Genomic DNA, 16,809 nt, shown 5'->3' on the forward strand with positions numbered 1-16,809 from the left:
TGGGGCAGGCATTGTGGTGCCAGTTGGGGGGCCAGGGTGCTGGCTGTGGGGGCAAGCATGGGACACAGCGCCGGGCAGCTGTTGGGCCGCTGTCAAGCTGTGGCTGCGGCAGTGGGCTGGGATGTGCAGGAAGATGGCTTGTTGCTTGGTGAAGCTCTTTTGCACCTAATCAGTCTCTGGGCAGGAGATGAGGGGTTCTTGGTTGCAAGGCTGGTGTGGGCTGTGCTGACCACAATGGCAGTGCCGCTAGGAGGAGAATCCAGGACGCCCCCGTCCCCGCGGGTAGACTTGCTAGAAGTACCGCCGTCCGATCTGGACCTCTGCTGGGTACTGTTCCTGGGGATGTGACTAGAGGGAGGAGCACTCGGGGCTCCCGACACAGGCTGGTTCCTTGTACTGGCTCCTGTGGTCCCCGACAGGGTGTTCTGGCGTTTGCTGCCGCCGGTATTCAGGCCCAGGCTTGCCCTGGAGTCCTGCGGGCCACTTGACACCCTGCTCGTAGCTGCTGCTGCGATGCAGAGTGCCCCAAATGTGGAGCACAGATCGGCAAGATCATCTCTTCTCCCAAAACTGGTGGTGCTGCTGAATGCCCCATGTTGATGGGGGCCGGCATTGTGGTGCCATTTGGAGGTCCTCGGTGCTGGTGGTTGGGCCCAGCATGGGACAGGGTGCCACGTACCTGGGCAGCAACTGCCAAGCCAGCGTTAGCAGCAGTGGGCTGTGATGTGGCGGAAGATGGCTTGATACATGTTGCAGCTCTTTTGCACCTAATCAGTCACTGGGCAGGGGATGAGGTGGTCTTGGTGGCGTGGCTGCTCTGGGCCTTGCTCACCAGGGACGTGGGGCCACTAGGAGGAGAGTCCAGGACGCCCCCGTCCCAGCGGGCAGCCTTGCTGGAAGTGCCGCTGTCTATATGGACTTTGCTTGGTCTGGTGCCTGGGGATGTGACAGGAGGGAGGAGCACTCGGGGCTCCCGACACAGGCTGGTTCGTTTTGCTGGCTACCGTGGTCCCCGACAGGGTGCTCTTGCAAGGACGGCCCCCTGTGTTCGGGCCCAGGCTTGCCGGGCGCCCTGTGGGCCACTTGGGGCCCTGCTCGTTGCTGCTGTGATGAAGAATGCCCCTAATCTGGAGCTCAGATCGGCAACATCATCTCCTCTCCCCAACCCTGGGGTTGCTGTCGAAAGCCCCATGCTGATGGGGGCAGACATTGTGGTGCCAGTTGAGGGGCCGGGTTCCTGGCTGTTGGGCCAAGCAGGGGACACAGCGCCGGGCAGCTGGGGGGCCGCTGTCAAGCCTGGGGCAGCGGCAGTGGGCTGGGATTTGCAGGAAGATGGCTTGTTGCATGGTGAAGCTCTTTTGCACCTATTCAGTCTCTGGCACAGGATGAGTGGTTCTTGCTGGCAAGGCTGGTGTGCGCCATGCTGAACACAAAGGCGGTGCTACTATGAGGAGAGACCAGGACTCTGCTCTCCCCGCGGGCCTCCTTGCTGGAAGTGCCGCCGTCTGATCTGGACCTCTTCCTGGTCTGATGCCTGGGGATGTGGCAGGAGGGAGGAGCACTCGGGGCTCCCGACACAGGCTGGTTCGTTGTGCTGGCTCCCGTGGTCCCCGACAGGGTGCTCTGGCATGTGCTGCCACCTGTGTTCGGGCCCAGGATTGCCTTGGATCCCTGCAGGCCTTTGGGGCCTGCTTGTAGCTGCTGTGATACATAGTCCCCCAAATCTGTGCACCGATCGGCAATATGATCTCCTCTCCCCAAAACTGAGGGTACTGCCGAAAGCCCCATGCTGACGGGGGCAGGCATTGTGGTGCCAGTTCGGGGACCGGAGTGCTGGCTGTTGGGCCCAGCATGGGACACGGTTCCACGTACGTGGACGGCAACAGCCAAGCCAGGGGCATCGGCAGTGGGCTGATGTGGCAGAAGATGGCTTGTTACACGTTGCAGCTCTTTTGCACCTAATCAGTCGCTGGGTAGGGGCTGAGGTGGTCTTGGTGGCAAGGCTGCTCTGGGCCTTGCCGACCAGGGACGTGGGGCCACTAAGAGGAGAGTCCAGGAAGCCCCTGTTCCCGCGGGCAGCCTTGCTGGAAGTGCCGCCGTCTGATCTGGACTCTGCTTGGTCTGGTGCCTGGGGATGTGACTGGAGGGAGGGGCACTCGGGCTCCCGAACAGTCTGGTTCGTTGTGCTGGCCACCATGGTCCCCGACAGGGTGCTCTGGCATGGTCGGCCCCCTGTGTTCGGGCCCAGGCTTGCCCTAGAGCCCTTCGGGCCACGGGCGGCCCTGCTCGTTGCTGCTGTGATGCAGAGAGCCCCAAATCTGGAGCACAGATCGGCAACATCATCGCCTCTCCCCAACACTGGGGGCGCTGCCGAAAGCCCCATGCTGATGGGGCAGGCATTGTGGTGCCAGTTGGGGGGCCAGGGTGCTGGCTGTGGGGGCAAGCATGGGACACAGCGCCGGGCAGCTGTTGGGCCGCTGTCAAGCTGTGGCTGCGGCAGTGGGCTGGGATGTGCAGGAAGATGGCTTGTTGCTTGGTGAAGCTCTTTTGCACCTAATCAGTCTCTGGGCAGGAGATGAGGGGTTCTTGGTTGCAAGGCTGGTGTGGGCTGTGCTGACCACAATGGCAGTGCCGCTAGGAGGAGAATCCAGGACGCCCCCGTCCCCGCGGGTAGACTTGCTAGAAGTACCGCCGTCCGATCTGGACCTCTGCTGGGTACTGTTCCTGGGGATGTGACTAGAGGGAGGAGCACTCGGGGCTCCCGACACAGGCTGGTTCCTTGTACTGGCTCCTGTGGTCCCCGACAGGGTGTTCTGGCGTTTGCTGCCGCCGGTATTCAGGCCCAGGCTTGCCCTGGAGTCCTGCGGGCCACTTGACACCCTGCTCGTAGCTGCTGCTGCGATGCAGAGTGCCCCAAATGTGGAGCACAGATCGGCAAGATCATCTCTTCTCCCAAAACTGGTGGTGCTGCTGAATGCCCCATGTTGATGGGGGCCGGCATTGTGGTGCCATTTGGAGGTCCTCGGTGCTGGTGGTTGGGCCCAGCATGGGACAGGGTGCCACGTACCTGGGCAGCAACTGCCAAGCCAGCGTTAGCAGCAGTGGGCTGTGATGTGGCGGAAGATGGCTTGATACATGTTGCAGCTCTTTTGCACCTAATCAGTCACTGGGCAGGGGATGAGGTGGTCTTGGTGGCGTGGCTGCTCTGGGCCTTGCTCACCAGGGACGTGGGGCCACTAGGAGGAGAGTCCAGGACGCCCCCGTCCCAGCGGGCAGCCTTGCTGGAAGTGCCGCTGTCTATATGGACTTTGCTTGGTCTGGTGCCTGGGGATGTGACAGGAGGGAGGAGCACTCGGGGCTCCCGACACAGGCTGGTTCGTTGTGCTGGCTACCGTGGTCCCCGACAGGGTGCTCTGGCATGGACGGCCCCCTGTGTTCGGGCCCAGGCTTGCCGGGCGCCCTGTGGGCCACTTGGGGCCCTGCTCGTTGCTGCTGTGATGAAGAAGGCCCCTAATCTGGAGCTCAGATCGGCAACATCATCTCCTCTCCCCAACCCTGGGGTTGCTGTTGAAAGCCCCATGCTGATGGGGGCAGGCATTGTGGTGCCAGTTGAGGGGCCGGGTTGCTGGCTGTTGGGCCAAGCAGGGGACACAGCGCCGGGCAGCTGGGGGGCCGCTGTCAAGCCTGGGGCAGCGGCAGTGGGCTGGGATTTGCAGGAAGATGGCTTGTTGCATGGTGAAGCTCTTTTGCACCTATTCAGTCTCTGGCACAGGATGAGAGGTTCTTGCTGGCAAGGCTGGTGTGCGCCATGCTGAACACAAAGGCGGTGCTACTATGAGGAGAGACCAGGACTCTGCTCTCCCCGCGGGCCTCCTTGCTGGAAGTGCCGCCGTCTGATCTGGACCTCTTCTTGGTCTGATGCCTGGGGATGTGGCAGGAGGGAGGAGCACTCGGGGCTCCCGACACAGGCTGGTTCGTTGTGCTGGCTCCCGTGGTCCCCGACAGGGTGCTCTGGCATGTGCTGCCGCCTGTGTTCGGGCCCAGGATTGGCTTGGAGCCCTGCAGGCCTTTGGGGCCTGCTTGTAGCTGCTGTGATACATAGTCCCCAAAATCTGTGCACAGATCGGCAATATAATCTCCTCTCCCCAAAACTGAGGGTACTGCCGAAAGCCCCATGCTGACGGGGGCAGGCATTGTGGTGCCAGTTCGGGGACCGGAGTGCTGGCTGTTGGGCCCAGCATGGGACACGGTTCCACGTACGTGGACGGCAACAGCCAAGCCAGGGGCATCGGCAGTGGGCGTGATGGGGCAGAAGATGGCTTGTTACACGTTGCAGCTCTTTTGCACCTAATCAGTCGCTGGGTAGGGGCTGAGGTGGTCTTGGTGGCAAGGCTGCTCTGGGCCTTGCTGACCAGGGACGTGGGGCCACTAAGAGGAGAGTCCAGGAAGCCCCTGTTCCCGCGGGCAGCCTTGCTGGAAGTGCCGCCGTCTGATCTGGACCTCTGCTTGGTCTGGTGCCTGGGGATGTGACTGGAGGGAGGGGCACTCGGGCTCCCGAACAGTCTGGTTCGTTGTGCTGGCCACCATGGTCCCCGACAGGGTGCTCTGGCATGGTCGGCCCCCTGTGTTCGGGCCCAGGCTTGCCCTAGAGCCCTTCGGGCCACGGGGGGCCCTGCTCGTTGCTGCTGTGATGCAGAGAGCCCCAAATCTGGAGCACAGATCGGCAACATCATCTCCTCTCCCCAAAACTGGGGGCGCTGCCGAAAGCCCCATGCTGATGGGGCAGGCATTGTGGTGCCAGTTGGGGGGCCAGGGTGCTGGCTGTGGGGGCAAGCATGGGACACAGCGCCGGGCCGCTGTTGGGCCGCTGTCAAGCTGTGGCTGCGGCAGTGGGCTGGGATGTGCAGGAAGATGGCTTGTTGCTTGGTGAAGCTCTTTTGCACCTAATCAGTCTCTGGGCAGGAGATGAGGGGTTCTTGGTTGCAAGGCTGGTGTGGGCTGTGCTGACCACAATGGCAGTGCCGCTAGGAGGAGAATCCAGGACGCCCCCGTCCCCGCGGGTAGACTTGCTAGAAGTACCGCCGTCCGATCTGGACCTCTGCTGGGTACTGTTCCTGGGGATGTGACTAGAGGGAGGAGCACTCGGGGCTCCCGACACAGGCTGGTTCCTTGTACTGGCTCCTGTGGTCCCCGACAGGGTGTTCTGGCGTTTGCTGCCGCCGGTATTCAGGCCCAGGCTTGCCCTGGAGTCCTGCGGGCCACTTGACACCCTGCTCGTAGCTGCTGCTGCGATGCAGAGTGCCCCAAATGTGGAGCACAGATCGGCAAGATCATCTCTTCTCCCAAAACTGGTGGTGCTGCTGAATGCCCCATGTTGATGGGGGCCGGCATTGTGGTGCCATTTGGAGGTCCTCGGTGCTGGTGGTTGGGCCCAGCATGGGACAGGGTGCCACGTACCTGGGCAGCAACTGCCAAGCCAGCGTTAGCAGCAGTGGGCTGTGATGTGGCGGAAGATGGCTTGATACATGTTGCAGCTCTTTTGCACCTAATCAGTCACTGGGCAGGGGATGAGGTGGTCTTGGTGGCGTGGCTGCTCTGGGCCTTGCTCACCAGGGACGTGGGGCCACTAGGAGGAGAGTCCAGGACGCCCCCGTCCCAGCGGGCAGCCTTGCTGGAAGTGCCGCTGTCTATATGGACTTTGCTTGGTCTGGTGCCTGGGGATGTGACAGGAGGGAGGAGCACTCGGGGCTCCCGACACAGGCTGGTTCGTTTTGCTGGCTACCGTGGTCCCCGACAGGGTGCTCTGGCATGGACGGCCCCCTGTGTTCGGGCCCAGGCTTGCCGGGCGCCCTGTGGGCCACTTGGGGCCCTGCTCGTTGCTGCTGTGATGAAGAATGCCCCTAATCTGGAGCTCAGATCGGCAACATCATCTCCTCTCCCCAACCCTGGGGTTGCTGTTGAAAGCCCCATGCTGATGGGGGCAGGCATTGTGGTGCCAGTTGAGGGGCCGGGTTGCTGGCTGTTGGGCCAAGCAGGGGACACAGCGCCGGGCAGCTGGGGGGCCGCTGTCAAGCCTGGGGCAGCGGCAGTGGGCTGGGATTTGCAGGAAGATGGCTTGTTGCATGGTGAAGCTCTTTTGCACCTATTCAGTCTCTGGCACAGGATGAGAGGTTCTTGCTGGCAAGGCTGGTGTGCGCCATGCTGAACACAAAGGCGGTGCTACTATGAGGAGAGACCAGGACTCTGCTCTCCCCGCGGGCCTCCTTGCTGGAAGTGCCGCCGTCTGATCTGGACCTCTTCTTGGTCTGATGCCTGGGGATGTGGCAGGAGGGAGGAGCACTCAGGGCTCCCGACACAGGCTGGTTCGTTGTGCTGGCTCCCGTGGTCCCCGACAGGGTGCTCTGGCATGTGCTGCCGCCTGTGTTCGGGCCCAGGATTGGCTTGGAGCCCTGCAGGCCTTTGGGGCCTGCTTGTAGCTGCTGTGATACATAGTCCCCAAAATCTGTGCACAGATCGGCAATATAATCTCCTCTCCCCAAAACTGAGGGTACTGCCGAAAGCCCCATGCTGACGGGGGCAGGCATTGTGGTGCCAGTTCGGGGACCGGAGTGCTGGCTGTTGGGCCCAGCATGGGACACGGTTCCACGTACGTGGACGGCAACAGCCAAGCCAGGGGCATCGGCAGTGGGCGTGATGGGGCAGAAGATGGCTTGTTACACGTTGCAGCTCTTTTGCACCTAATCAGTCGCTGGGTAGGGGCTGAGGTGGTCTTGGTGGCAAGGCTGCTCTGGGCCTTGCTGACCAGGGACGTGGGGCCACTAAGAGGAGAGTCCAGGAAGCCCCTGTTCCCGCGGGCAGCCTTGCTGGAAGTGCCGCCGTCTGATCTGGACCTCTGCTTGGTCTGGTGCCTGGGGATGTGACTGGAGGGAGGGGCACTCGGGCTCCCGAACAGTCTGGTTCGTTGTGCTGGCCACCATGGTCCCCGACAGGGTGCTCTGGCATGGTCGGCCCCCTGTGTTCGGGCCCAGGCTTGCCCTAGAGCCCTTCGGGCCACGGGGGGCCCTGCTCGTTGCTGCTGTGATGCAGAGAGCCCCAAATCTGGAGCACAGATCGGCAACATCATCTCCTCTCCCCAACACTGGGGGCGCTGCCGAAAGCCCCATGCTGATGGGGCAGGCATTGTGGTGCCAGTTGGGGGGCCAGGGTGCTGGCTGTGGGGGCAAGCATGGGACACAGCGCCGGGCCGCTGTTGGGCCGCTGTCAAGCTGTGGCTGCGGCAGTGGGCTGGGATGTGCAGGAAGATGGCTTGTTGCTTGGTGAAGCTCTTTTGCACCTAATCAGTCTCTGGGCAGGAGATGAGGGGTTCTTGGTTGCAAGGCTGGTGTGGGCTGTGCTGACCACAATGGCAGTGCCGCTAGGAGGAGAATCCAGGACGCCCCCGTCCCCGTGGGTAGACTTGCTAGAAGTACCGCCGTCCGATCTGGACCTCTGCTGGGTACTGTTCCTGGGGATGTGACTAGAGGGAGGAGCACTCGGGGCTCCCGACACAGGCTGGTTCCTTGTACTGGCTCCTGTGGTCCCCGACAGGGTGTTCTGGCGTTTGCTGCCGCCGGTATTCAGGCCCAGGCTTGCCCTGGAGTCCTGCGGGCCACTTGACACCCTGCTCGTAGCTGCTGCTGCGATGCAGAGTGCCCCAAATGTGGAGCACAGATCGGCAAGATCATCTCTTCTCCCAAAACTGGTGGTGCTGCTGAATGCCCCATGTTGATGGGGGCCGGCATTGTGGTGCCATTTGGAGGTCCTCGGTGCTGGTGGTTGGGCCCAGCATGGGACAGGGTGCCACGTACCTGGGCAGCAACTGCCAAGCCAGCGTTAGCAGCAGTGGGCTGTGATGTGGCGGAAGATGGCTTGATACATGTTGCAGCTCTTTTGCACCTAATCAGTCACTGGGCAGGGGATGAGGTGGTCTTGGTGGCGTGGCTGCTCTGGGCCTTGCTCACCAGGGACGTGGGGCCACTAGGAGGAGAGTCCAGGACGCCCCCGTCCCAGCGGGCAGCCTTGCTGGAAGTGCCGCTGTCTATATGGACTTTGCTTGGTCTGGTGCCTGGGGATGTGACAGGAGGGAGGAGCACTCGGGGCTCCCGACACAGGCTGGTTCGTTTTGCTGGCTACCGTTTTCCCCGACAGGGTGCTCTGGCATGGACGGCCCCCTGTGTTCGGGCCCAGGCTTGCCGGGCGCCCTGTGGGCCACTTGGGGCCCTGCTCGTTGCTGCTGTGATGAAGAATGCCCCTAATCTGGAGCTCAGATTGGCAACATCATCTCCTCTCCCCAACCCTGGGGTTGCTGTCGAAAGCCCCATGCTGATGGGGGCAGACATTGTGGTGCCAGTTGAGGGGCCGGGTTGCTGGCTGTTGGGCCAAGCAGGGGACACAGCGCCGGGCAGCTGGGGGGCCGCTGTCAAGCCTGGGGCAGCGGCAGTGGGCTGGGATTTGCAGGAAGATGGCTTGTTGCATGGTGAAGCTCTTTTGCACCTATTCAGTCTCTGGCACAGGATGAGTGGTTCTTGCTGGCAAGGCTGGTGTGCGCCATGCTGAACACAAAGGCGGTGCTACTATGAGGAGAGACCAGGACTCTGCTCTCCCCGCGGGCCTCCTTGCTGGAAGTGCCGCCGTCTGATCTGGACCTCTTCTTGGTCTGATGCCTGGGGATGTGGCAGGAGGGAGGAGCACTCGGGGCTCCCGACACAGGCTGGTTCGTTGTGCTGGCTCCCGTGGTCCCCGACAGGGTGCTCTGGCATGTGCTGCCGCCTGTGTTCGGGCCCAGGATTGCCTTGGAGCCCTGCAGGCCTTTGGGGCCTGCTTGTAGCTGCTGTGATACATAGTCCCCCAAATCTGTGCACCGATCGGCAATATAATCTCCTCTCCCCAAAACTGAGGGTACTGCCGAGAGCCCCATGCTGACGGGGGCAGGCATTGTGGTGCCAGTTCGGGGACCGGAGTGCTGGCTGTTGGGCCCAGCATGGGACACGGTTCCACGTACGTGGACGGCAACAGCCAAGCCAGGGGCATCGGCAGTGGGCGTGATGTGGCAGAAGATGGCTTGTTACACGTTGCAGCTCTTTTGCACCTAATCAGTCGCTGGGTAGGGGCTGAGGTGGTCTTGGTGGCAAGGCTGCTCTGGGCCTTGCCGACCAGGGACGTGGGGCCACTAAGAGGAGAGTCCAGGAAGCCCCTGTTCCCGCGGGCAGCCTTGCTGGAAGTGCCGCCGTCTGATCTGGACTCTGCTTGGTCTGGTGCCTGGGGATGTGACTGGAGGGAGGGGCACTCGGGCTCCCGAACAGTCTGGTTCGTTGTGCTGGCCACCATGGTCCCCGACAGGGTGCTCTGGCATGGTCGGCCCCCTGTGTTCGGGCCCAGGCTTGCCCTAGAGCCCTTCGGGCCACGGGGGGCCCTGCTCGTTGCTGCTGTGATGCAGAGAGCCCCAAATCTGGAGCACAGATCGGCAACATCATCGCCTCTCCCCAACACTGGGGGCGCTGCCGAAAGCCCCATGCTGATGGGGCAGGCATTGTGGTGCCAGTTGGGGGGCCAGGGTGCTGGCTGTGGGGGCAAGCATGGGACACAGCGCCGGGCAGCTGTTGGGCCGCTGTCAAGCTGTGGCTGCGGCAGTGGGCTGGGATGTGCAGGAAGATGGCTTGTTGCTTGGTGAAGCTCTTTTGCACCTAATCAGTCTCTGGGCAGGAGATGAGGGGTTCTTGGTTGCAAGGCTGGTGTGGGCTGTGCTGACCACAATGGCAGTGCCGCTAGGAGGAGAATCCAGGACGCCCCCGTCCCCGCGGGTAGACTTGCTAGAAGTACCGCCGTCCGATCTGGACCTCTGCTGGGTACTGTTCCTGGGGATGTGACTAGAGGGAGGAGCACTCGGGGCTCCCGACACAGGCTGGTTCCTTGTACTGGCTCCTGTGGTCCCCGACAGGGTGTTCTGGCGTTTGCTGCCGCCGGTATTCAGGCCCAGGCTTGCCCTGGAGTCCTGCGGGCCACTTGACACCCTGCTCGTAGCTGCTGCTGCGATGCAGAGTGCCCCAAATGTGGAGCACAGATCGGCAAGATCATCTCTTCTCCCAAAACTGGTGGTGCTGCTGAATGCCCCATGTTGATGGGGGCCGGCATTGTGGTGCCATTTGGAGGTCCTCGGTGCTGGTGGTTGGGCCCAGCATGGGACAGGGTGCCACGTACCTGGGCAGCAACTGCCAAGCCAGCGTTAGCAGCAGTGGGCTGTGATGTGGCGGAAGATGGCTTGATACATGTTGCAGCTCTTTTGCACCTAATCAGTCACTGGGCAGGGGATGAGGTGGTCTTGGTGGCGTGGCTGCTCTGGGCCTTGCTCACCAGGGACGTGGGGCCACTAGGAGGAGAGTCCAGGACGCCCCCGTCCCAGCGGGCAGCCTTGCTGGAAGTGCCGCTGTCTATATGGACTTTGCTTGGTCTGGTGCCTGGGGATGTGACAGGAGGGAGGAGCACTCGGGGCTCCCGACACAGGCTGGTTCGTTTTGCTGGCTACCGTGGTCCCCGACAGGGTGCTCTGGCATGGACGGCCCCCTGTGTTCGGGCCCAGGCTTGCCGGGCGCCCTGTGGGCCACTTGGGGCCCTGCTCGTTGCTGCTGTGATGAAGAATGCCCCTAATCTGGAGCTCAGATCGGCAACATCATCTCCTCTCCCCAACCCTGGGGTTGCTGTCGAAAGCCCCATGCTGATGGGGGCAGACATTGTGGTGCCAGTTGAGGGGCCGGGTTGCTGGCTGTTGGGCCAAGCAGGGGACACAGCGCCGGGCAGCTGGGGGGCCGCTGTCAAGCCTGGGGCAGCGGCAGTGGGCTGGGATTTGCAGGAAGATGGCTTGTTGCATGGTGAAGCTCTTTTGCACCTATTCAGTCTCTGGCACAGGATGAGTGGTTCTTGCTGGCAAGGCTGGTGTGCGCCATGCTGAACACAAAGGCGGTGCTACTATGAGGAGAGACCAGGACTCTGCTCTCCCCGCGGGCCTCCTTGCTGGAAGTGCCGCCGTCTGATCTGGACCTCTTCTTGGTCTGATGCCTGGGGATGTGGCAGGAGGGAGGAGCCCTCGGGGCTCCCGACACAGGCTAATTCGTTGTGCTGGCTCCCGTGGTCCCCGACAGGGTGCTCTGGCATGTGCTGCCGCCTGTGTTCGGGCCCAGGATTGCCTTGGAGCCCTGCAGGCCTTTGGGGCCTGCTTGTAGCTGCTGTGATACATAGTCCCCCAAATCTGTGCACCGATCGGCAATATAATCTCCTCTCCCCAAAACTGAGGGTACTGCCGAGAGCCCCATGCTGACGGGGGCAGGCATTGTGGTGCCAGTTCGGGGACCGGAGTGCTGGCTGTTGGGCCCAGCATGGGACACGGTTCCACGTACGTGGACGGCAACAGCCAAGCCAGGGGCATCGGCAGTGGGCGTGATGTGGCAGAAGATGGCTTGTTACACGTTGCAGCTCTTTTTCACCTAATCAGTCGCTGGGTAGGGGCTGAGGTGGTCTTGGTGGCAAGGCTGCTCTGGGCCTTGCCGACCAGGGACGTGGGGCCACTAAGAGGAGAGTCCAGGAAGCCCCTGTTCCCGCGGGCAGCCTTGCTGGAAGTGCCGCCGTCTGATCTGGACTCTGCTTGGTCTGGTGCCTGGGGATGTGACTGGAGGGAGGGGCACTCGGGCTCCCGAACAGTCTGGTTCGTTGTGCTGGCCACCATGGTCCCCGACAGGGTGCTCTGGCATGGTCGGCCCCCTGTGTTCGGGCCCAGGCTTGCCCTAGAGCCCTTCGGGCCACGGGGGGCCCTGCTCGTTGCTGCTGTGATGCAGAGAGCCCCAAATCTGGAGCACAGATCGGCAACATCATCGCCTCTCCCCAACACTGGGGGCGCTGCCGAAAGCCCCATGCTGATGGGGCAGGCATTGTGGTGCCAGTTGGGGGGCCAGGGTGCTGGCTGTGGGGGCAAGCATGGGACACAGCGCCGGGCAGCTGTTGGGCCGCTGTCAAGCTGTGGCTGCTGCAGTGGGCTGGGATGTGCAGGAAGATGGCTTGTTGCTTGGTGAAGCTCTTTTGCACCTAATCAGTCTCTGGGCAGGAGATGAGGGGTTCTTGGTTGCAAGGCTGGTGTGGGCTGTGCTGACCACAATGGCAGTGCCGCTAGGAGGAGAATCCAGGACGCCCCCGTCCCCGTGGGTAGACTTGCTAGAAGTACCGCCGTCCGATCTGGACCTCTGCTGGGTACTGTTCCTGGGGATGTGACTAGAGGGAGGAGCACTCGGGGCTCCCGACACAGGCTGGTTCCTTGTACTGGCTCCTGTGGTCCCCGACAGGGTGTTCTGGCGTTTGCTGCCGCCGGTATTCAGGCCCAGGCTTGCCCTGGAGTCCTGCGGGCCACTTGACACCCTGCTCGTAGCTGCTGCTGCGATGCAGAGTGCCCCAAATGTGGAGCACAGATCGGCAAGATCATCTCTTCTCCCAAAACTGGTGGTGCTGCTGAATGCCCCATGTTGATGGGGGCCGGCATTGTGGTGCCATTTGGAGGTCCTCGGTGCTGGTGGTTGGGCCCAGCATGGGACAGGGTGCCACGTACCTGGGCAGCAACTGCCAAGCCAGCGTTAGCAGCAGTGGGCTGTGATGTGGCGGAAGATGGCTTGATACATGTTGCAGCTCTTTTGCACCTAATCAGTCACTGGGCAGGGGATGAGGTGGTCTTGGTGGCGTGGCTGCTCTGGGCCTTGCTCACCAGGGACGTGGGGCCACTAGGAGGAGAGTCCAGGACGCCCCCGTCCCAGCGGGCAGCCTTGCTGGAAGTGCCGCTGTCTATATGGACTTTGCTTGGTCTGGTGCCTGGGGATGTGACAGGAGGGAGGAGCACTCGGGGCTCCCGACACAGGCTGGTTCGTTTTGCTGGCTACCGTTTTCCCCGACAGGGTGCTCTGGCATGGACGGCCCCCTGTGTTCGGGCCCAGGCTTGCCGGGCGCCCTGTGGGCCACTTGGGGCCCTGCTCGTTGCTGCTGTGATGAAGAATGCCCCTAATCTGGAGCTCAGATTGGCAACATCATCTCCTCTCCCCAACCCTGGGGTTGCTGTCGAAAGCCCCATGCTGATGGGGGCAGACATTGTGGTGCCAGTTGAGGGGCCGGGTTGCTGGCTGTTGGGCCAAGCAGGGGACACAGCGCCGGGCAGCTGGGGGGCCGCTGTCAAGCCTGGGGCAGCGGCAGTGGGCTGGGATTTGCAGGAAGATGGCTTGTTGCATGGTGAAGCTCTTTTGCACCTATTCAGTCTCTGGCACAGGATGAGTGGTTCTTGCTGGCAAGGCTGGTGTGCGCCATGCTGAACACAAAGGCGGTGCTACTATGAGGAGAGACCAGGACTCTGCTCTCCCCGCGGGCCTCCTTGCTGGAAGTGCCGCCGTCTGATCTGGACCTCTTCTTGGTCTGATGCCTGGGGATGTGGCAGGAGGGAGGAGCACTCGGGGCTCCCGACACAGGCTGGTTCGTTGTGCTGGCTCCCGTGGTCCCCGACAGGGTGCTCTGGCATGTGCTGCCGCCTGTGTTCGGGCCCAGGATTGCCTTGGAGCCCTGCAGGCCTTTGGGGCCTGCTTGTAGCTGCTGTGATACATAGTCCCCCAAATCTGTGCACCGATCGGCAATATAATCTCCTCTCCCCAAAACTGAGGGTACTGCCGAGAGCCCCATGCTGACGGGGGCAGGCATTGTGGTGCCAGTTCGGGGACCGGAGTGCTGGCTGTTGGGCCCAGCATGGGACACGGTTCCACGTACGTGGACGGCAACAGCCAAGCCAGGGGCATCGGCAGTGGGCGTGATGTGGCAGAAGATGGCTTGTTACACGTTGCAGCTCTTTTGCACCTAATCAGTCGCTGGGTAGGGGCTGAGGTGGTCTTGGTGGCAAGGCTGCTCTGGGCCTTGCCGACCAGGGACGTGGGGCCACTAAGAGGAGAGTCCAGGAAGCCCCTGTTCCCGCGGGCAGCCTTGCTGGAAGTGCCGCCGTCTGATCTGGACTCTGCTTGGTCTGGTGCCTGGGGATGTGACTGGAGGGAGGGGCACTCGGGCTCCCGAACAGTCTGGTTCGTTGTGCTGGCCACCATGGTCCCCGACAGGGTGCTCTGGCATGGTCGGCCCCCTGTGTTCGGGCCCAGGCTTGCCCTAGAGCCCTTCGGGCCACGGGGGGCCCTGCTCGTTGCTGCTGTGATGCAGAGAGCCCCAAATCTGGAGCACAGATCGGCAACATCATCGCCTCTCCCCAACACTGGGGGCGCTGCCGAAAGCCCCATGCTGATGGGGCAGGCATTGTGGTGCCAGTTGGGGGGCCAGGGTGCTGGCTGTGGGGGCAAGCATGGGACACAGCGCCGGGCAGCTGTTGGGCCGCTGTCAAGCTGTGGCTGCGGCAGTGGGCTGGGATGTGCAGGAAGATGGCTTGTTGCTTGGTGAAGCTCTTTTGCACCTAATCAGTCTCTGGGCAGGAGATGAGGGGTTCTTGGTTGCAAGGCTGGTGTGGGCTGTGCTGACCACAATGGCAGTGCCGCTAGGAGGAGAATCCAGGACGCCCCCGTCCCCGCGGGTAGACTTGCTAGAAGTACCGCCGTCCGATCTGGACCTCTGCTGGGTACTGTTCCTGGGGATGTGACTAGAGGGAGGAGCACTCGGGGCTCCCGACACAGGCTGGTTCCTTGTACTGGCTCCTGTGGTCCCCGACAGGGTGTTCTGGCGTTTGCTGCCGCCGGTATTCAGGCCCAGGCTTGCCCTGGAGTCCTGCGGGCCACTTGACACCCTGCTCGTAGCTGCTGCTGCGATGCAGAGTGCCCCAAATGTGGAGCACAGATCGGCAAGATCATCTCTTCTCCCAAAACTGGTGGTGCTGCTGAATGCCCCATGTTGATGGGGGCCGGCATTGTGGTGCCATTTGGAGGTCCTCGGTGCTGGTGGTTGGGCCCAGCATGGGACAGGGTGCCACGTACCTGGGCAGCAACTGCCAAGCCAGCGTTAGCAGCAGTGGGCTGTGATGTGGCGGAAGATGGCTTGATACATGTTGCAGCTCTTTTGCACCTAATCAGTCACTGGGCAGGGGATGAGGTGGTCTTGGTGGCGTGGCTGCTCTGGGCCTTGCTCACCAGGGACGTGGGGCCACTAGGAGGAGAGTCCAGGACGCCCCCGTCCCAGCGGGCAGCCTTGCTGGAAGTGCCGCTGTCTATATGGACTTTGCTTGGTCTGGTGCCTGGGGATGTGACAGGAGGGAGGAGCACTCGGGGCTCCCGACACAGGCTGGTTCGTTTTGCTGGCTACCGTGGTCCCCGACAGGGTGCTCTGGCATGGACGGCCCCCTGTGTTCGGGCCCAGGCTTGCCGGGCGCCCTGTGGGCCACTTGGGGCCCTGCTCGTTGCTGCTGTGATGAAGAATGCCCCTAATCAGGAGCTCAGATCGGCAACATCATCTCCTCTCCCCAACCCTGGGGTTGCTGTCGAAAGCCCCATGCTGATGGGGGCAGACATTGTGGTGCCAGTTGAGGGGCCGGGTTGCTGGCTGTTGGGCCAAGCAGGGGACACAGCGCCGGGCAGCTGGGGGGCCGCTGTCAAGCCTGGGGCAGCGGCAGTGGGCTGGGATTTGCAGGAAGATGGCTTGTTGCATGGTGAAGCTCTTTTGCACCTATTCAGTCTCTGGCACAGGATGAGTGGTTCTTGCTGGCAAGGCTGGTGTGCGCCATGCTGAACACAAAGGCGGTGCTACTATGAGGAGAGACCAGGACTCTGCTCTCCCCGCGGGCCTCCTTGCTGGAAGTGCCGCCGTCTGATCTGGACCTCTTCCTGGTCTGATGCCTGGGGATGTGGCAGGAGGGAGGAGCACTCGGGGCTCCCGACACAGGCTGGTTCGTTGTGCTGGCTCCCGTGGTCCCCGACAGGGTGCTCTGGCATGTGCTGCCACCTGTGTTCGGGCCCAGGATTGCCTTGGATCCCTGCAGGCCTTTGGGGCCTGCTTGTAGCTGCTGTGATACATAGTCCCCCAAATCTGTGCACCGATCGGCAATATGATCTCCTCTCCCCAAAACTGAGGGTACTGCCGAAAGCCCCATGCTGACGGGGGCAGGCATTGTGGTGCCAGTTCGGGGACCGGAGTGCTGGCTGTTGGGCCCAGCATGGGACACGGTTCCACGTACGTGGACGGCAACAGCCAAGCCAGGGGCATCGGCAGTGGGCGTGATGTGGCAGAAGATGGCTTGTTACACGTTGCAGCTCTTTTGCACCTAATCAGTCGCTGGGTAGGGGCTGAGGTGGTCTTGGTGGCAAGGCTGCTCTGGGCCTTGCCGACCAGGGACGTGGGGCCACTAAGAGGAGAGTCCAGGAAGCCCCTGTTCCCGCGGGCAGCCTTGCTGGAAGTGCCGCCGTCTGATCTGGACTCTGCTTGGTCTGGTGCCTGGGGATGTGACTGGAGGGAGGGGCACTCGGGCTCCCGAACAGTCTGGTTCGTTGTGCTGGCCACCATGGTCCCCGACAGGGTGCTCTGGCATGGTCGGCCCCCTGTGTTCGGGCCCAGGCTTGCCCTAGAGCCCTTCGGGCCACGGGGGGCCCTGCTCGTTGCTGCTGTGATGCAGAGAGCCCCAAATCTGGAGCACAGATCGGCAACATCATCGCCTCTCCCCAACACTGGGGGCGCTGCCGAAAGCCCCATGCTGATGGGGCAGGCATTGTGGTGCCAGTTGGGGGGCCAGGGTGCTGGCTGTGGGGGCAAGCATGGGACACAGCGCCGGGCAGCTGTTGG

Source organism: Mustela nivalis, assembly GCF_964662115.1.
Source record: "Mustela nivalis genome assembly, chromosome: 15".
Classification (NCBI taxonomy): Eukaryota; Metazoa; Chordata; class Mammalia; order Carnivora; family Mustelidae; genus Mustela; species Mustela nivalis.